Source organism: Schistocerca americana, chromosome 1 (assembly GCF_021461395.2).
Source record: "Schistocerca americana isolate TAMUIC-IGC-003095 chromosome 1, iqSchAmer2.1, whole genome shotgun sequence".
Classification (NCBI taxonomy): Eukaryota; Metazoa; Arthropoda; class Insecta; order Orthoptera; family Acrididae; genus Schistocerca; species Schistocerca americana.
This window is the reverse complement of record NC_060119.1, coordinates 160,183,958-160,198,378: the sequence shown is the minus strand read 5'-3', so window position 1 is coordinate 160,198,378 and position 14,421 is coordinate 160,183,958. Positions and strand designations below refer to the sequence as shown.

The window sequence follows — 14,421 nt, the reverse complement described above, 5'->3', positions numbered from 1 at the left end:
ACTGTTTTGCTTTTGTTAATCTTATATCCTCCTTTGAAGATACCGTCAAGTACGTTCAATTGCTCTTCCCTTTGCTGTTGGTGACGAAATTGTAATGTCATCGCAGACTTCGAAGTTTTTGTTTCTTCTCCATGAATTTTAATTCCTACTCCAAATTTTTCTTTTGTACCCTTCTCTGCTTGCTGGGTATACAGATTGAATAACATCGGGGATAGGCTACAACCCTATCTCACTCCCTTCCCAACCACTGCTTCCCTTTCATGACCCTCGACTCATAACTGCCATCTGGTTTCTGTACAAATTGTAAATAGCCTTTTGCTTCCTCTATTTTACCCTGCCACCTTTAGAATCCGAAAGAGAGTGTACCAGTGAAAAGTGTCAAAAGCTTTTTCTAAGTCTACAAATGCTGTGAACGTAGGTTTGCCTTTCCTTAACCTATCTTCTATGGAAGTCGTAGACTCAATATTGCCTTGCGTAGGCGGAATCCAAACTGACCTTCCCGGAGACCAGCTTCTATGAGTTTTTCCATTCTTCTGTAAAGGTTTCGTTTTAATATTTTGCTCCCATGATTTATTAAACTGATAGTTCGGAAATTTCCACATCTGTCAGCACCTGCTTTCTTTGTAATTGGGATTATTGTATTCTTCTTGAAGTCAGAGGGTATTTCGCCTGTCTTATACGTCTTGCTGACCATATGGAAGAGTTTTGTCATGGGCGGCTCTCTCAAGGCTACCAGCAGCTCTAACGGAATGGCGGCAATATTCAAAAGTATCTGAATGAAATGAATTGCTTAAATTAGAGCAGTGTTATAAAGTATTCGAGAAAGTAGAATTATTTATCAAAATACGAAATAATATTGACAAGCTGATGTAAACTTACAGGATTTCCACATCTAATGTCTGTACAATTTATCAGAAATACATAAACTTCATCAGCAAAACACTTGCCCTCACTACCCCCCTTCCCCCCCCCCCCGACCCCCCCCCCCCACCCCCACCCCCGCCCTCACATACACAATGTTTACATTACATTTCACAGAGCTGTTACCATGTCTAAAATGTCCATATTATTTATCAAAAATATGTAAAGTCACTGATAGTACAGGTGTAACTTACGATGTTTCAACTTCTAAAATGTCTGCATAATGCAGGTGACACTACTGATCTAACTTACAGGTTGAGGCGCACTTGAAAATGAGAAAAAATTGATTAATGTACCACACTTTATGCAAGGCAGACACGAGCCCGAAAATAATATTTATACATCTAACTTGTTCGTGTTACTGTTACACAACTGTTCAAAACACATGTTAGCTAAAATAATGCCCTAAGAAGACAAGGTAGTGAAAGTTGACAGTTTCAAATGAAACGAAAGTCTGTATTACTGCTTGTTAATGTTGAAACCCATGCTGGATAAACAAACATATCCAGCATACAATGCGGAAATAGTTCGCAATTCCTCTTATGTTTCGATGGGGTTCCACTATCAGCACAGTTTTAAAAAGCGTCGCTCATGCGAAACTCAGCTTGCCCTTTTCTCACAAGATATACTGAGAACTATGGATGAAGGGCAACAGGCAGATTCCTTATTTCTAGGTTTCCGTAAAGCATTTGAACGATGCCCCTTTGCAGGCTGTTAACGGAGATACGAGCATATGGAATGGATTCTCAGATACGTGAGTAATAGAACAAAGTATGTTATCCTCGACGGCAACTGTTCATCACGGACGAAGGTATCGACAGGCGTGCCCCAAGGAAGTGTTATATGACCGCTATTATTTTCTATATGCATAAATAATCTGTCGGATAGAATGGGCTGCAATTACCGGTTGTTTGCTGATGATGCTGTGGTGTACAGGAAGGTGTCGAAGTGGAGTGGCCTGCGGTGGTGGCCGAGCGGTTCTAGGCGCTTCAGTCCGGAACTGCACGATTGCTACGGTCGCAGGTTCGAATCCTGCCTCGGGCATGGATGTGTGTGATGTCCTTAGGTTAGTTAGGTTTAAGTAGTTCTGAGTTCTGGGGGACTGATGACCTCCGATGTTAAGTCCCATAGTGCTCAGAGCCATTTGAAACAATTTTGGAAGTGAAGTGACTGTAGGAGGATACAAGATGATTTAGACAAGACACAAGTCGGTGTGATGAATGACTACTAGCTCTAAATGTAGAAAAATGTAAGTTAATGCGAATGAGTCGCCAAAGAAAAAGAACCGTAATGTTCGAATACAGCATTGGTATTGTCCGCCTTGACACAGTCACATCTGTTATGTCTCTTGGCGTAACGTTTTAAAGCGATATGAAATGGAACGAGTATTTGAGGATTGTAGTAGGGAAGGCGAATGTGCGGCTTTGGTTCATTGAGAGAATTTTGGGAAAGTACGGTTCGTCTGTAAAGGTCACAGCATATAGGACTCTAGTGCGACCTATTCTTGAGTATTACTAGTGTTTGGGACACGCACCCTATTGGATTAAAGTAATACATGGAAGCAATTCACAGGCGGGCTGCTCGATCTGTTACCAGTAGGGAATCTCCGGAGGGAAGGTGACGTTCTTTTCGAGGAACACTATTGAGAAAATGTAGAGAATCGGCAGTTGAAGCTGACTGTAGAACAACTGTATTGCCGCCAACATACATTTTGCGCAGGGACCACGATAATGAGATACGATAAGTTAGGGCTCATATAGAGGCTTACAGACAGTCGTTTTCCCTTCACTGTATTCACGAGTGGAACGTAATGGGAATTACTAGTGATGGTACAGGGCACCTTTCGCAACTCGTCGTACGGTGACTTGCTGAGTATGAAAGGAGATATAGATTTGCATATTTAAGTATGTTGCACATTTCGTTAGTTGGACATTCACACGTTAGCTGCATGCCTTCTTCATGGTATTGCTGTTTTAATGGGTACAAGTGCTAGGTGTGCTACCGTAATTTATATCGCTAAAAAATTTCTTCCATTTGTTACTCGTAAGAAAAGTAAAACCATAGTGATTTTTTAAAATTACAAAATCAAGAAGTGCTTGAAAATTTAAATATTACTTTGTGGCAGAACTTTCGCGTCCATCTCTTCCTACGATTAATCGGTAGCTCATTCTTCATCAACCTGACCAAGTGTGAATGTATGTCGTTTTCAAGACTCATCACAGAGAAGGTATGGAACGGTAGTTATATTACACGATTGAGCTTCCGACTACCATGAGTCACTTTCAAGACAATATTCATGTTGCACGCAGACTATTGCTACGCCACATCCGCTGCCTAACACTGCCCTCTAGAAGTGACTCTTGTTCGACTACTAAAATTCTTTCACTTTTTAAATGCCACTGGCTGTAGGGATTCTCCCACAATCGCATTCTCCCGTGTTGCCAGCGCAACTGGTCTCTGTGGGCACGCTGCTCCCTACTCAACGCAGGAGAGATAGAAAAACTTTTCTCTACTAAATTCTCACGTAACGTCGACTTCTAAACGAGATTGTGAATAACATCTTCTTTGTCTGCTTGCGCGAGTTATAGCTTAAAGGCCTCCCTCTCGCATCCTCTCCCAAAAGGCGGCTCACTCACATCTGTTGTGTTTAATCATCGCAGTAGGCAAACAGCGACCATGTGCCTCCAAGTGTGTACCATGTTGTTTACCTGTTATCTCACTCGGTCTCATCGTGAGTGGCAGAGAAAGGAAGAGGTGTATAAAGGGCGCAACACAACCGGTGCCAACACCAGGGACGAAAACTGAGGACGTGAGCCCTAAATTGGCTGAAAATTCCTGACATAGTAAAGGTGCCGGACGGAGACACAAACCCAGGGCTTTTGCCATTCGCAGGCAAGTCTCTACCAGCTGAGATAGTCAAGGATTACTCGCAACCCTTCCTCGCAGCTTTACTTCTGCCAGTTCCTCGTCTCCTACCTTCCAATCTTCGCAGGATTTTTCTGGCGAGACATGCAGGACTATCAATAGAGGAAGAAAGGATACAACGGAGATACGGCTTAGCCACAGCGTACAGATGTTTCCAGACTGAAATCTTTACTGCGCAGCGGATTGTGCGCTGATATGAAACTGCCTGGCAGATTAAAACTGTGCCGGACTGGGATTCGAACTCAGGACTTGTGTCTTTCGCGGGCAAGTGCTCTACCATCTGAGCTACCCTACCACAACTCACGACCCGTCTTCACAATTTCACTTCAGCCAGATTTACTTCTTCCAGGACAGCTAGTGCTGCAAGTTTCGCAGAAGGACTATGAAGTTTGGAAGGTAGGAGGCAAAGAACTGGCGGAAGTACAGCTGTGAGGACAGTTTACCAATGGTGCTTGGGCTGCTTAGCTGGTGGAGCACTTGCCTGCGAAAGGCAACGTTCACGGGCTAGAGTTCCGGTTCGGCACACCATTTTAATGTGCCAGGAAGTTTCGTATCAGCGCACACTTCGCCTGTGAGTGAAAAATTCATTCTAGATTAATCAACGAGCTTTTTATTCATCTGCAATGAAAGCTACTATATGACTTAGTTTGTTTTACTTTAACTCCTGGGCAACAGATCCGATTTATATGAGTAACAAGCTTCTAAACACAAGTCACACACATTTCGATGGGTCTTCTCTTAAGCTGAATTTAAAGTAATGCCATTGTCGACGATTTGAGGGACACTAAAGCTCAGATAATAGATTTTTTGTTGTAAACGCAGTAGTTTTTTTTAATTGACTGGCTGACTTAATGTTTCAGTGTTGTATGAGTCATGTCAAATTGCATCACGGGTCCCGGGTGTGATTCCCGGCCGGGTTGGGGATTTTCTCTGCCCGGGGACTGGATGTCTGTGTTGTCCTCATCATTTAATTATCTTCATCATCATCATCATCATCATCATTCGTGTGAAAATTGGGACTTCGTACGGGCGTTGATGACGGCACGGTTGAGCGCTCCACAAACCAAACAATATCATCATCATCATCATAACAAATGAAGATTCTACAAAATATGTTTTTGTGTAAATTTCAAAACAAAGTTGATACTAGGCCCATACAAGCACGGTCTTTGGCGACTTGGGTGGCTCGCGTGCCTCTACTATAAAGACAGCCATACCGGATTTGAAACCACATAGGAGTATCTGCACAGGCGAGAACAACAACATGGTTCCTAAAGAGGAGCAGCAGCCTTTTCAATAGTTAACGGGGCACTAGTCCGGATGAGTTACTGGCCTGGTCTCGTTACGTTAAACATAATGGCTTTACTATGTTGGTACTGAAAGCAGCTGAAAATCGGGTAGCTACACCAATTTTGTATCCCGAGGACATGCAGCTGCCTGTAAATTTTTGAATACTTCGGCTGGATTAAGTAGACAACCTGACTTCACCAATAGCTTGGGGCATCAAGATGGTTCGATAGTTCTTCGAGGGATGTGCTCCAGGCGCCTCTGCACGCATCGTCGACTGTAAAGGTACAACTACAGACACGTTATCGTCCTCAGTGACATACGTCCTTTATTTCCCATCCTTCCACAGCCTGATTCTGTATTCCGTCTCTAATGCTCTTGTCATCAATGGGTCATTAAATCTTAGTCTCCTCATCTTTCTTTCAGGGATAATTCGTTGACATGTCTTCTTCTTTTCCCCAGTTTAGGATCTGAAAAATTCCTCTAGCGCTGTTATCTCGAATATTTCTACTATCGCATCATTTTCTTTTCTTTCAGATATTGACATTTGTTTCATTTCTTGATGTAGTTAATGACGGGTAAGATAATAGAGTGTAAGTAGTTCCAAATACTTCTTTTCAGGGGTTTCTACCTGCGTCAGTGCTGCTGATTGTCAAGATTTTCTGATACACGGTATCCACCTGGCTAGCAGCATTTTGGAGATCTTGAGATAAAAACCAGCCTCAGTGCCTTATATCTCCCGGACACTTCGGCAACATTTTTCCAACATTTACATACTGGACGTTGCGTATCAATTTGCATAAATATAACCACCTAATTGTACCAGATTCCTCGGTGTTGAGTTCATAAACTAAACACGGTACGGGACTTTTCCCGAGAAATAAATATTGCGAGCGGACATAATTATTCATTTCTGTACTTCTGGCACCTCCATGCTGATGAAAACATTATTCTTTTTGATGTTTTCACGCTGAAGATCCCGTACAGTAGCACGCGTAGAACAGGCTGAAAACACGTGACATTTAGGTCACGTCATCAATCTCGCCAGCCAGAATATACAGCAGTTCGCGTTGAGAACCTGTTTCTCTGTAACTCGTCTCAGACGCTTGGTTCGTTGGACTTTCTGTCTAGGTGGTCGCTGTAAAATATTTGCTGGGGATCTCCGCGTGATTGTAACTTGCTCTTTTCTTTTGGCTTTAGAGGGATCAAGATGAAAGAAATGAATCAGTTCTGCCTGTCGTTGGTATCATATTAGGAGAACCTCACATGATGCTCTGTTGCTCTCTGGACCATGATGGCGTCGGACTCTCCTTCACGTACAGCAGAGATTTCCATTGCTGATTGAAATTAATTGGTTAGTGAACAGGGAGAGACTACAGAGCAGTAATACACTTCTATATAGAAAAATATAAAAAAGATTTTTTTTTCACAGGAGATGAAGAACTTCTTATTCGAGGTCGCTACAGAAACTTTATTGCAGATAAACGGTTTCGGTGAAACTAAGTTGCCATGTTCATATCTGTAATAAAATTACAAGAAGCGCTATAGAATGCTATACAGACAATGTAACATAAACCCATAGAAGAACCAAATAACGACATACCTTTATAAAGATTATGACTAGCATCTTGTGCCAACTACACACAAAAACTTTCCATTGTATTTCCAGGTACATTTCGACGATGTGATAGCCTATATCAGGACCATGAATACTACGCGGACACCAACAGACAACCGTCAAAAATAATTATAGTCCGAATATTAGATTAAAGGACGTCTGTAGCCAGAGTATCCTGACCACGAGAAACCAAAACGCAATCCTGAACTCACAAACCTAGCTGGCACAAGGTATTTGTAACAACCTTTATGAAGGTATATTGTCATTTTGATTCTTCCATGGGTTAATATTGCAATATTTGTTTAATAGTTTGTGGCGCTTCTTGTAATTTAATTGTAGATCTGAAGATGGTAGCTTAGTTTTACCGAAACCAGGTTACCTACAATAATGCTTTATAGCGATTTCGGCTAAGAAGTTCTTCTACTCCTCACTAATCACTACCGATGGCCAATTCGAGTTCAACGTGAGTAAGCTAAGGAGAGATATATTCTCGAAAACAGTCCTTATATAAATAGATGGTAAGTAGCCAGCTCACTATTTCGGGCTACATAGGCGATCTTTAGGCTTGTTGTGGGGCATGTCACAAGTACGTGGGAAGACCTGAAATAGGAACAAAGAAAACAATAACTTTTCCAGTCGATAGAGGGTGTTTCGATACCACTTAACAAAGATGAACTCCAGGGTTCGAATTACGTGTTACGGTAAAGAGACATGAGTGGAAACACGTTGCGAGTGCACGGGCAGGGGGCGGCAGCAAGAAAAAGACTACCAAATTAACAGTCACAAAACCGTGAGGCTGATCTGTCGAGGTGCAAAACTAATGTTTGCATTGCAAACACTGTCGGCTCTGCTACGAGCGTTCTCGCGCGAATGACTGGATGAAAGCTGAGAAAACTAAGCTTAACGGTGCCTGGTTGTTTCCATGGCGGACGGAAAGAACACATCAAGCGGATACTACCGCGCAGCAGCTGGTCACGAAATATAGCCTACAGTGTACTGTCACGAACGGAGTCTATCAAGTACTGCAACGGACTGAGCCTACCAAGCACTGCGAAGAAATGTGAGGGCGATTCTCAGTAATTTTGTGATTTCGGGTACTGGTACACTGTATGCTTCCGGTAACAGGTTCCTGCTGCCAACATGAGCGGGGGCGGGAATGACTACGGTCGCTTAGACTTTCAGCCGAGGGACTTTTCGACCCGCCCACGCGCAAGTTGGCGTTACTGTGGTGGCACCAGGCCTAATACTGTTTTCTTTGGGAATGTATGGAGCGCTACACAACGGAACAGCATATTGTCGTTGTTAAACATGATTGAATATGTGGTAAATGTTGTGCGGAGACTGTCTGAAAACCCTCTGGAATGTTTGCTCAACGTAAAGCACCGTATAAGTCCACTGTGATGAGGCTGATCGCTAGATCAGAGAGAACCGTTTCGGCTGTGGACAATGAATTCTGAGGGCGTCCTTGTGACAGTCGTTCCACGGACAGCATCGCCAGCGCGAGTAATAATGTAGCCGTTAGGCCCGAAAATCTATTTGCCGACGTTCACAACTGGGTATTCCCACAACCAACAAGCAACGAGTTCTAAAAGATCTGGACCTTTGGGTCTTTAAAATCCAACTGATACATGAACTGACTGCAGTCGATCACGAAAAGCGTCGAGAATTTTGGCATTGGGTGGCAGCGAAACTAAGAGTGGCCAACAATTTAACCAAGAAACTAAGTCACTTTTGATCTGCACTTATTGCTGAATTGCTTCGTGAACAAACAAAGCTTCAGGCAAAGGGACACAGAAAATTCTGGACTAGTTATGGGGAAGTCATTACAGCCACGAAGAGTTACTTTGTGTGGTGTAGCATTTGGGCTGAGGGCGTAATTGGGCCGTACTTCTTCGAAGATGGTGACGGAAACTCATTAACATAGGAAGGTGAATCTTACAACAGTATGTTTAGAGAGTTTCTGTAGTCTCAGCAGCATCGTGTGAATCCTGAACACGTTTAGTTTCAATAACATCTGTCACACATCGATTGCAACAATGGACTTGTTGCGATACAGGTTCCCTGGCCGAGTGATTTCTGTCAACTATAGTCTCAGTTGGGCACTCTGATTTTATGATGTGACACCATGTCATCTTTACATGTGGTTGTGTTTCAAGTCTCTTGTGGACGCCAACAAACCACGATCAGTTACAGAGCACGAGGCCGAGATTCAAGGTGTGATTTCAGAAATAGAGTCGCAATTATGGAGAAAAATTATGGAAAATTTCATCGCAAGAACGAAAGTGCGTAGCTGGTCTATTATTACGCGGACTTGGAAATAATGGAATAAGTATCTTTCTCCTAACTGTCATTGTTCCCCAACAGATCGAAAACCTGCTGATCTTGTGTCACAGGAATCAGAATTCGTCTCCTAATACAAGTGTTTCGTCGCCTAATAATGAATTAATTAAACAGAGAGAGACAGCAAGGAAGTTATAGTCCACTGAAAGTCAGTAGATTCTGGTGATGAAATCATATACTTGGAAATTAACACACAGATACAAGATAGCTCTGTCACAATGTCTTTCTTATGGTCCCTTTCGTAGTCAAGAGACGACTGCAGGTATCGAACATAGGCCTTAATTTGAGGAAGAAATTTCTGAGAATGTACGCTTGGAGCACAGCATTGTATGGTAGTAAAACATGAACAATAGGAAAACTATAACATAAGAGAATCGAAGCTTTAGAGATGTGATACTAAAGAAGAATGTTGAAAATTAGGTGAACTGATAAGGTAAGAGATTAGGAGGCTCTTCGCAGAATCGCCGAGGAAGAGAATGTAAGGGAAACACCAACCTGAACGAGAGACGTGACGATAGGACTGTTAAAACATCAGTGAATAACTGCCGTGGTACTAGAGGGAGCTGTAGAGGGTAAAAATTGTAGAGGAAGAAAAATAAGTTAGGACGTAGGCTGAAAGGGCTAATGTAAGATGGAAAGGTTGGCACAGGGGAGGAATTCGTGGCCGCATCGGACCCGTCAAAAGATCGACCTCCCCTCCACAAAAATGAGGTCCTTTCTGTCTGGTCGAAACCATCTCGCCTTCCTGACTCTGGCAATAGTTTTGGCTTGGATGAGCACTATGTCGACAGTGTATTAAACTCTACACCGCTCTATGCTTTTTCACCCTGCGTCTGACAACTGTCTTTCTTTAACAGTCTGTACCTGCCAAGTCGATTTCTCAGTGCTGTGCCCGTGAACTGAGAACGCCCACTTGCTTGCTTTTAATTAAAAACCCAGATTGCTATCCTCTCCATGATTACCGTGGATGTCGAGTTACCGACAGGAACAATAGCCGTGTGAAAGAGGTACGTCGGAGCGAATCAGCCCATTTGTTTTCGGTCTTCAATTTGTGTAATGGTCGTCTTTCCGCTCGCGACCGCGCCGAAGCGCTGGCCTAATGATGAAAAACGGGCGCACCCTGTCCCTCGAACGCTGTCGGGAGATTGAGGTGATTGCGGGGTCGCCCCGTGTTAGCACGAGCGCTCACTCCTCCTTGGAGTTTTATTGCGTTTCTCGGGGATAACCTAGTGTTCGCGTTGAGCGAACCGACTGGCCGTGCTGGGCGCTTAAAGCAGCGACACATTTCGATGGAACAGCCCAGCGTGCCAGCACGCCTTCATAGGGGCCTCCCACACGTGGCGTGCGCCGTGTCTGATCCTCGCACACGGTGGGACACTACCTGACGTTGTCAGTTGGGGCACGCTGTCTGTTGTGGTCAGTACACTGAGATGACAGGAGTCATGGGATATCAATATGCACATGTACAGGTGGAGGTAGAATCGCGTACACGAGGTACACAGGGTGGTCCATTGATCGTGACCGGGCCAAATATCTCACGAAATAAGCGTCAAGCGAAAAAAACTACAAAGAACGAAACTTGTCTAGCTTGAAGGGGGAGACGAGATGGCGCTATGGTTGGCCCGTTAGATGGCGCTGCCATAAGTCAAACGGATACATTTTATTACATATTCATGTAGTACGTAAAGAAATGTTTTAGATGGACCACTTTTTTCGCTTTGTGATAGATGGCGCTGTAATACTCACAGACATATGGCTCACAATTTTAGACGAACAGTTGGTAACAGGTAGGTTTCTTAAATTAAAACACAGAGCGTAGTTACGTTTGAACATTTTATTCGGTTGTTCCAATGTGATACATGTAACTTTGTGAACTTATCATTCCTGAGAACGCATGCTGTTACAGCGTGATTACCTGTAAATACCATATGAATGCAATAAATGCAAAAAATGATGTCCGTCAGCCTCAGTGCATTTGGCAATACGTGTAACGAGATTCCTCTCAACAGCGAGTAGTTCGCCTTCCATAATGTTCGCACATACATTGACAATGCGCTGACGCATGTTGTCAGGCGTTGTCGTTGGATCATGATAGCAAATATCCTTCAACTTTCCCCACAGAAAGAAATCCTGGGATGTAAGATCCAGTGAACGTGCGGGCCATGGTATGGTGGTTTGACGACCAATCCATCTGTCATGAAATATGCTATTCAATACCGCTTCAACCGCACGGGGGCTATGTGCTGGACATCCATCATGTTTGGAGTACATCGCTATTCTGTCATGCAGTGAAACATCTTGTAGTAACATCGGTAGAACATTACGTAGGAAATCAGCATACATTGCACCATTTAGATTGCCATCGATAAAATGGGGGCCAATTATCCTTCCTCCCATTATGCCGCACCACACATTAACCCGACAAGGTCGCTGATGTTCCACTTGTCGCAGTCATCGTGGATTTTCCGTCGCCCAATAGCGCATATTATGCCGGTTTACGTTACCGCTGTTGGTGAATGACGCTTCGTCGCTAAATAGAACGCGTGCAAAAAATATGTCATCGTCCCGTAATTTCTCTTGTGCCCAGTGGCAGAAATGTACACGACGTTCAAAGTCATCGCCATGCAATTCCTGATGCATGGAAATGTGGTACGGTTGCAATCGATGTTGATGTAGCATCCTCAACACCGAGGTTTTTGAGATTCTCGATTCTCGCGCAATTTGTCTGCTACTGATGTGCGGATTAGCCGCGACAGCAGCGAAAACACCTACTTGAGCATCATCATTTGTTGCAGGTCGTGGGTGACGTTTCATATGTGGCTGAACACTTCCTGTTTCCTTAAATAATGTAACTATCCGGCGAACGGTCCGGACACTTGCATGATTTCGTCAAGGATACCGAGCAGCATACGTAGCACACGTCCGTTGGGCATTTTGACCACAATAACCATACATCAACACGATATCGACCTTTTCCGCAATTGGTAAACGGTCCATTTTGACACGGGTAATGTATCACGAAGCAAATACCGTCCGCACTGGCGGAATGTTACGTGATACCGCCCACTTACACGTTTGTGACTATTACGGCGCCTTCTATCACAAAGCGAAAAAAGTGGTCCAACTAAAATATTCATATTTCTTTACGTTCTACACGAATATGTAATAAAAATGGGGGTTCCTATTTAAAAAAAAGACGCAGTTGATATCCGTTTGACCTATGGCAGCACTGCAGTCGTGGACTGTGTGGCTGGTCCCGGCGGAGTTTCGAGTCCTCCATCGTACTTGGGTGTGTGTGTTTGTCCTTACGATATTTTAGGTTAAGTAGTGTGTAAGCGTAGGGACTGATGACCTTAGCACTTAAGTCCCATAAGATTTCACACACATTTGACCATTTGAACCTATGGCAGCGCCATCTATCGGGCCAACCATAGCGCCATCTGGTTGCTCCCTTCAAGCTAGACGAGTTTCGTTCTTTGCAGTTTTTTCGTTTGACGCTTATTTCGTGAGATATTTGGACCGGTCACTATCAATGGACCACCCTGTATAACGGCCGTGCATTGGCGGAGATGTTATTTGTACTCAAGTGATTCATGCGAAAAGGTTTCCGATTATGGCAATACGACGGGAATTAACTGATTTTGAACACGAAATGGTAATTGGAGCTAGACGCATAGGATATTCCATTAAGTAAATCGGAAGAGAATTCAGTTTTCCGAGATCCACAGTGTCAAGACAGTGCCGAGAATTACCTCTCACCAGGGAAAATGCAGTGACCGATGGCCTACACTTAACGACCGAGAACAGTGGCGTGTGCATAACAGACAGACAACACTGCGTGAAACAACTTCAGCAGTGTGAGAGGTACGACGAAGGCATCCGTTAGGACAGTACGGTGAAATTAGCCGTTGCTGGGCTATGACAGCAGACGACCGACGCCAGTGGCTTTGCTTGGCACGGCATCGCCTGCCGCGCTCTCCAGGGCTCGTGACAATATCGGTTGGACCCTAGACGACTTGAAAGCCATGGCCTGTCAGATGAGTCCCGATTTCAGTTGGTAAAAGGTGATCGTAATATTCGAGTATGACGCAGACCAATTAACCAGGCGCTGTGTAAACTAGTGCCGGCCGATGTGGCCGAGCGGTTCTAGGCGCTTAAGTCCGGAATCGCGCTGCTGCTACGGTCGCAGGTTCGAATCCTGCCTAGGGCATGGATGTGTGTGATGTCCTTAGGTTAGTTAGGTTTAAGTAGTTCTACGTTCTACGTGACTGATGACTCAGAAGTTAAGTCCCATAGTGCTCAGAGCCATTTGAACCACTTTTTGCAAACTGGTGGTGGTCCCGTCATGTTTTGGGCTGTGTTTACATGGAGCACACTGGCTCCTATGGTCCAGCTGATCCGATCATTTACTGGAAACGGTACTTGGAGACCATTTGCAGCCGTTCATGGACTTTATGTTCCCAAACAACGATGACATGTCACCGGGCCCCAATCGTCCACGATTGGTTTGAAGAACGTTTTGGACAATGCGAGCGAATGAATTGGCCATCCAGAATCGCCCGACATGAATCCCACAGAACATTTATGACACATAATCTAGAGGTCAGTTCGTGCACAAAATTCTGCACCAGCAACAATGTCGCAGTTATAGACGGCTATAAAGGCAGCGTGTCTCAATTTTTCTGCAGGTGACTTCAAGCGACTTATTGAATCCATACTACGTCGAGTTGCTGCTCTGCCTCAGTCAAAAGGGGGTTCGACACGATGTTAGAACGTATCTCACGGGTTTTGTCACCTTAGTGAACTTTTCTTTACACAAATGCCTTGATCACGTTGGATGGACACACAACAGGTTACTAGTTTCGACTCTTATGAGCCGTTGTCAGAATCAGAATCTTTTTAGAAAATCAACATTTTTTTTTTTTTTTTGTTTGTGGTTTTAGGGCGCAAAACTTCTATGGTCATTAGCGCCCAAGAAAATCAACATGTCGAGCACTCAAATTACGACCATCTTGGTCACTTCACATCGACTCAAGATCCGAGATGGTAACTAAAACCAGTAAACTTCTGTTAATCTATCCGCTGCATGAAGGCAACGTAGAATTAAAAAAAAAAGTCGGATAAGTGCGAGTGGGACTCGCGCACCGAGGGCCTCACGCACTGAGGATTCCATACCGTACAAACTTAATTATGTGTACATATAGTTCATACATGCCAGGAAAGGGAATCTCGACGATATTCGCGTGTTGTCAATATCGATATAGGTAAGATACACGTGTACTGAGAAAATGGGGTCTTAACAGAAGAACAAACAGTCGGATAACAAATGA

The 14,421-nt window shown here is 43.9% G+C and overlaps 1 protein-coding gene across 1 annotated transcript in view; it reads left to right on the top strand.

Moving 5' to 3' along the window:
- Window positions 1-14,421, top strand: part of LOC124612541 (tensin-4-like) — a 661,402-nt gene that overhangs the window by 430,722 nt on the left and 216,259 nt on the right. The gene's annotated exons all lie outside the window — the stretch shown is intronic.